Consider the following 7,583-nt stretch of genomic DNA (forward strand, 5'->3'; position numbering starts at 1 on the left):
CGACCCTTTATTTTGGTGATAGCTGTTACCAAGGTACTGGTGTTACGCTTTGTGTTTTGTACATACACACTGGGATTGGGATGCTTCATTGTGTACATGCATGGCCGAATTAGAATAAATTATAAAACTCCAAGAGGGGTAGCTGAAACTTTCCTCTTGGTGTGCTGGGTTTGTTTAGATGTAACCTCTATCATGATTTTTGAGGTTTTATATGGAGCAGTTATATTAGAAGGCATATTTGCCATGGCATTGGCTTTGTATATCATGAATATGGTGATTCGCCTTCAACGAAATCCTGTGGCTACGGGCAGCAGGGTTTGGATGTGGCGAACAGCTAAACTAACTTTATGGGGTATAGTTTGGGGAATAATTTCAATTCTCCTTTGGCTGCGCCTGGTCGACCAATTAGTTTTAGTAGTTTGGTTTTTTACATATGCAGCTTTTTTTACTCTCCCGCCAAAAGGTTCCGCTACTCGGAGAGCGACCACACCCTCGCTCTCTCGGCGTAGTGGCATTCCGCATTCTCTCGACAGAGCGGGTGCGGATGATCAGTTAGATCAAGAACAGAATGTATATACTGGAAGCCGCAATTTAGCCGGCTCTCCTCAGGTTTAAGAATTGTCGGATTGTGTTTGTGTGTTTACCAGGATTACCTTGATGTGCCACGGTGTGCCTTTTGTGGAATCGATCTCCTCCTCTTCTCAGCTTGGGTAGTGGGAGACGATTACTACGGGCACTGCTGTTATCGTTTGCCTCCGAGGGATGTGAGTAACAACATGTGGCTCATACCCGACGGGCTTTATATGACTTATGTTAAGGGTATCGCGGGAGGTGTGCATGATCTTTTTGATTCCGCCTGGAGTAAGATATGGACGTGGCCTGGCTTTGCTGACCTCGCGGGCTCAAGTAAGTTGGAAGGTTTGGTTCAAAGTCCGATAAAAGACACACGTTATCATTTTAACAGTAAATGGGTGCTCATCGGGAGGACTGTCCCTTTGATGCGCATGGTATGGCGTTTGTTTGAAGGTACTCGACGCTTAACTTTTAATACCCCGGCTGGCTTTTGTGTAGCCGCCACTCCTAAGAGGAAGGCCAGACCTATCGAACAAGCCAGGGCCAGTGCTGGGGAGGAGCGACCCTGCGCGCCTGAAACGGCCCCCTCGCCCCCCCTGGACCGGGTTGAAGAGCCTGGGGAACCCAGAGCCGCCCGACAGGAGGCTCCAGTTGGTAAGGTCATGCCACTGTTGAGACCAGTCTCCCCCGCGGTTTCATCATTTGTTGATGGCCCGGCGGATGTGCTGAGCGAGGATGAGGACTCGTTGGCTGCGTTGTCGCCCTCCCTGATGGTAGGTGATTTTGGCCTGTGGTCTCCGTTTCCTGATCCTTCATCCGTCTCCTTGCCTTCTGTCTCCCCGGCGTCTCCAATGAGAGATGTAGGGGGGGTGGAGGACGAGTGGATGATGGGGTTGGATGGGGAGCTTGAGCAAGTCGCTCCGCTCATGCAGCTGATTTGCATGGGGGACACTGATGATCTCTAGGAGGGGGTGTCGAATTGAGTGGGATCGAGTGGGTCAGATGCTGCGCCATATCATGTATAAATTAAATGACAACTTATGGACTGAACTCAATTCTAGAATTAGAGATCAATTGGTGTCCATAAGATCAAGGAATTGGTGTCTATAGGGCTGACAAAATCACACTTTGGCCTCTGGGTGTAGTTCCCCAAGGTAACCACCAGATGCCGCCAAACCTAAGCAACCAGGGTCGCCTGCTTAGCAGGGACAGGTCATCCCTTATTAAGCCCCACGTTTTAACCGTATTGCCCCACATTTTGAAGTTTGATATATCCCCACGTTGTAATAATAAAGCCTTACGTTTACAAATAAATAACGTTATCCTGAAGCCCCACGTATTAATATATAATAAATAAGTAAATGAAGGTATCCTGAATTAAATAATAATACACACAAAACACAATCTTCATTCGACAATTGTTAACCTGAATTATGGATCAATGCTTACAGCACATTGAAGCCACTGTGAAACTTTGCTGTCTTTTATTTCCTTTTATTTACATGCGATACTGTCTATTATCGCTGATAAGATTGCTGTAACTGCATTGAGTGTCGAGATTGCCTGTATGTAAAATGTTTTCTCTCAGCATTGTCATACAAGATGTGTAACAAATGAAAAGAATTAACCTGTTGAGATTCCCTGAGAGGTTTTGGGATTTGACATGTCGTGTGTATACATGTTATTCATGCTTGCATAAGTTTGGTTAAGAATATTATCATTGATTTGATGTTTAATAGCTCCACGTTAAGAGCCAAGACCGTTAGAATTGTAACTGTGACTTTTTGGCCCCACATTGGGTTGTTGCCATGTCTATGGCAACTTAAGATGGCGTATTGCCCCACGTATAGCATATTGCCCCACTTAAGATGGCATATGGCCACGTAAGATGGCATATGGCAACTTAAGATGGCGTAGTGCCCCATGTAGAGTGAGCACATTGCCCCACGTAAGATGGATACATTGCCCTACGTGCATATGTACGCAGAAAGCTACGCAGAAAGCTGCTACGCAGAAAGCTCCACGTAAGTTGAAATGTATTTTTGTTTGAATAACAGGAACTGGCCAAGCTCTGTGGTGTGTGTAGCTTAGCAACCAGTTTCCTGTGTATGCTTGTGTGAAAAGAATGAGCTCCAATATTACGCGCTTGTTACTCAATTGTATGTGCCCGTGAACATATGTGGCGTCCTACTTCATCTCAGCGCATGGATTTATGAAGAGACTACAAGTGACTGGAACGACCGGCGGAAGACCACCGTTACCAAGGAGATGCTGTGACGCAACCAAGGTTATAAAAGATTGCCCCTGGCAACGATCGGGGCTCCGAGCTTTCAGCTCTTTGTCGTGAAGCGATCAACCCGTGAGGAGTGTGTTGTTAGAGAAAGTGTACAGCAGAGTGATAGGACTTAGGTTTTTTACGGAGGACCTTTGGCTGTTAGCTGCGAACGGGACTTTTCTCTCCAAATTGGGTAATGTACAATGCTTTATTGAATAAGATGTTTAAGAGGAAGTTATGAACGGTTAATCGCGTGTAGGGACGGAGCCATTTTAACACACTTCCATATCTTCAATTTATTTTTAGCCAAAAACGTCTTATTTTAAATTAGGTCTTGAGCTCTTTGAAGAAGTGATCAATCTTAGAAGGCTTTATTTAAAGGTTTAAATAATTATGTTTGATTTCCCTTTTTCTATTTTATTTTATATTTTATGAATTTTAATTTCAATTGTAATTGTGATTTTTGAAATCTATAATTGCGCCCTGCGTTTGGCGAATGCGCATTGAAGAATTTGAAAATTGCTTTTATGTTCATATCATTATTTGAAAATAAAACTATTGAAAGACAATCCTTGATTTAATTATTTTGTTTGTTTCCTTCGGTTTTTTACTTTATTAATTAATTAGATATATTAGGAGTCCTAATAAAGAATATTAAAAACCGATTGTGAATTTATTAGTTTATTTGTTTATTTGTTGATTTCATTTTTGTTTTATTATTTTGGGACGTTTTGAGAAAGTCCAGGTCATTTTATAAGACCTCGTTGTTTTTCCTTCGAGACGGGCAGTGGCCGCGGACGTTTGGAAAAGAGGTAAGTGCATTTTAATAATAAGTGATGAAGGTTTCCATTTTATATTAATAAAGTCGAATACTCCTGCTTGATGTGAAACAAGTCCGTATGATCCTAACAAGGATTATTAAATGACTAGGTCAATAACAAATGCAAACAACTAAGAGAAGTGGAGCTGCCAAGTAAGTGAGGTGTTCAGGCTATTATTCCTGGGTTTTGTGTGGTTGCTCATTCAGGATTAATAGGTGGATGAAGACGGGTTGACCTCATGATAAGAAGACAGTGAACAAACCTAGGTGAGTCTACTTCGATATATCGGCTTAACTAATTTCCGTCCCCTCACGTTGACGCCTTAGAGCCGGTGAGGGAAAAGGGGAATCACTGACCCATTGATTGGAGAGTCGATCAGGACATTTTTCCCGATTTAGTCCTGCGGGTAAGCGGAAGTTGACATGTCCCACATTGGGCGCTACATGTCAACTTCCGCTTACCCGCAGGACTAAATCGGGAAAAATGTCCTGATCGACTCTCCAATCAATGGGTCAGTGATTCCCCTTTTCCCTCACCGGCTCGTTGTCATTTAAGTTGTCATTTAATTTATACATGATATGGCGCAGCATCTGACCCACTCGATCCCACTCAATTCGACAGAAGCTAACCCCCATTCATGCCCCTTTTGAGTTTGAGTCATTCTTCTTCAGTGTGCCGATCTGTCATGTTCCATCCGTGCAGGCTGTGCTTTCAGTTGTCATGTTGTAATTCCAGTTTGAGCCTGACCTGCGGTGGTGCCCATGAGACTACACAGCTGCTGCTCATCAGCAATCATGTCTTGTATATTTAAGAAGCTGCTTCTGCTCCTGTCTTTTGTCTACTGTATTTTCCGCACTATAAGGCGCACGGAAATTATAAGGCGCACCTTCAATGAATGACATATTCTAAAACTTTTTCCATATATAAGGCGCACCTTCAATGAATGACACATTTTAAAACTTTTTCCATATATAAGGCGCTACATTAGAGGCTGGGGTTACGTTATGCATCCATTAGATGGTGCTGCGCTAAAGGGAATGTCAACAAAACAGATAGGTCAGTCAAACTTTATTAATGGATTACAAACCAGCTTTCTGACAACTCCATTCACTCCCAAAATGAATAAGCAGCGGTTTTATTATTTTCTCTGACGTAAAGTATTAGTATTAGCTAGCGATCCAAGATGGCGGGATCTTCTGCGCATGCAGGGTCACCGATAGCGTCTTGACAGCGAGACCTGTTGCGGCTCAATATTCATCCATATATAAGGCTCAATGGATTATAAGGCGCATGGTCAGCTTTTGAAAAAATTTAAGGCTTTTAGGTGCGCCTTATAGTGCGGAAAATACGGTATTCGCCCGCCATGCCTCAGTCCAAGATAGCCGTGACTCCTTGACCTCGTTTGCGACCTCGACCTTGATCTTGCCTTCCCGTCTTGTTTCTTGTATTTCCTTTCAGATTTCTTTTATACTTTGCCTTGTTGCCCTTTTGGATTGGCTCAAGTGTGTTTTTGGTTCCGCGTATTTGTTGTGTGCATTTTTTTTTTCTCTCTCTTGCCATTGCAAGGTCTTTTTGTTGAACTTTTGCCTATGTGCTTGATTTTTGTTATAAATAAATTCTTTGTAAATGTACTTATCCGTGTTTTGGGAGTCCACTGATACTTAACAGAACAGTCCTACCACGGATCCCAAGGAAATTAAGTTGTGAACTCTTGGAGTGCGATGAGCAATCCCTGACTGAGCTAAATGGAGCAATTTCAATATTAATTAATTGCTTTGATATGCTAGCAGTCCACGTCAGTGTGAGTGAGGAAACCAGAGCACCTCCCCCGGCATCGCATGAGGTCAACCTGGATGCGACAGCACAGTTTTCGGGAGAATAATCTCCCCCATCCAGCTCGATATGGCAGCAAAGCCGAACTAGTTGGCCAATTAATTCATCAGTGCTCACTAATTTTTGATCAGCAGCCCTACACCTACACCAGTGATGCATCACGGGTTGCCTATATGATGAGTTTGCCGTCAGGTAAGGCAGCAAGTTGGTCTATGGCTATGAGCAATACTAGGCCAGGGTTACGCTTATCACTTCATGAACTCATTGCGGAACTCAAGCGGGTATTTGACCACCCCATTAAGGGCAAGGAAGCCGGAAGTTGGCTCCTGAACTTTTGCCAAGGACAGTTGTCTATCACCAAATATTCAATCCAGTTTGGCTACAGAAAGCGGGTTTGACGGGGCTGCACTGTGCAGCATTTTCCGTCGGCGCGGGGCGTTGGGGCATTGATCACTGTGATTAGCTGTTAGCTAGCAAATCAGCGAGCGGGGAAAACATGTATTCCTATTAATTTTGGCACTCCTGTGACTCTATAGTCAGAGGAGTGCCAAAATTAATCGGAAATACAAAGACAATCAATAAAAAAAATGCAGACATATAAAGACAATCAACAAAAGACATTTACAAATGCTGTCCCCATTTCGGTTTTGCTTATTCCCGTTTTGTTATTACATGTAGGCTACATGAATGCCTCACCTCTCGGAAAAACAAATGCCCCGCCCATAGCATGAACTTGGGCGGAGCATTTGTTTTTACGATTGTGTGCTGTCTGATAACCTGGCAATATCCATCTGGTACCTCTCCACAGTAATTTGGTTGTGAAAGGTGGGACATTCTGTACAATAATTCGAGCTGATTGGACGATGCGTCATTCTACCCATTTGTTCTAACCAATCACAGCCATGGGTGAGAATTTCATCTTCGTTCTTGCCGAAGGGGGGAAAAGCACGAACATCTTACCAGCTAGAAATGCACGAAGCGCCCCTCGCTGTTCAACATTCAACAAGGAAACGGTGAGTAATTCTTAGAGAACAGGATTAATTGCAGCAATTTGTCAATTTGTCCATGTTAGTTTTTTTTTTTTTTTAATTTATATATTACTCACTCACACACGCTTACATCATGTAAGCCGCACATGGTCTCCCAGGCAGAGAAGTGATCCCACGCCAACCGGCACCGAAGGCAAGTGACAGCTCTACTCCTCCACTTGGAGCCCATTAGGTTTGTTTGTTAGGTCATTCGTCGGCTTCCTGGTTTCGTCACAGTTGCATATACCACCCCCAAACACAATGTCGCTCTGTGAGTGGTCTGAAGTGGTTCGGATCGCCGGAAATCAACGGGAGCGGTAACAAGATGTATTCTCCGTGGTTTGTGAACTCACAAAAACCGCGAGAATTCATCTTGCGAGAGCAAGGTTAGTTGTCTGAAGTCGTTTTTGGAAAAGCAAAAAGCCCCGCCCCGAATCTGCCCAGCCTGACTAGTTGACACCCGCTCACACGATTCCCCACGGTTGCTCAGTGCGTGACCGGAAGCAGCGTCACAGGTTGTGTCTAAATTCACGAAGCTGGGCGTCCTCCAACGGCCGAATTTGCCGGCTGCATGACGTCACTCATGCCGCAACTCACGCCGCAACTCGACAGCATGCGCGGACTTCGACATGAATGGAGTGTCGGTCAATCCGCAATCCGACAAGAAGCATTGAGAATCCATTTATATGCCACGATTGACGTCATGCAGCCAGCAAATTCGGCCATCGGAGGACTCCCAGCCTCGTAAATTTAGACACAACCTGTGACGCTGCTTCCGGTCACGCGCTGAGCAAGCGTGGGGAATCAGGCTGTACAGATTTGAGGCGGGGTCAAGTTTCGGTTACGTCTAGTTAAGTTTGTTTACGTTTGGTCAAGTTTCGGTTACATCTAGTTAAGTTTGTTTACGTTTGGTTAAGTTTCGGTTACGTCTCGTTAAGTTTGTTTACGTTTAGTCAAGTTTCAGTTACGTCTAGTTAAGTTTTCTCTAGGTCTAGTTATGTTTTCTTCACGCCATGCCAAGTCTACACGCCATGTCAAGTCTGCCCACATTCA

The sequence above is a fragment of the Festucalex cinctus genome, chromosome 6 (assembly GCF_051991245.1).
Source record: "Festucalex cinctus isolate MCC-2025b chromosome 6, RoL_Fcin_1.0, whole genome shotgun sequence".
Taxonomy (NCBI): Eukaryota; Metazoa; Chordata; class Actinopteri; order Syngnathiformes; family Syngnathidae; genus Festucalex; species Festucalex cinctus.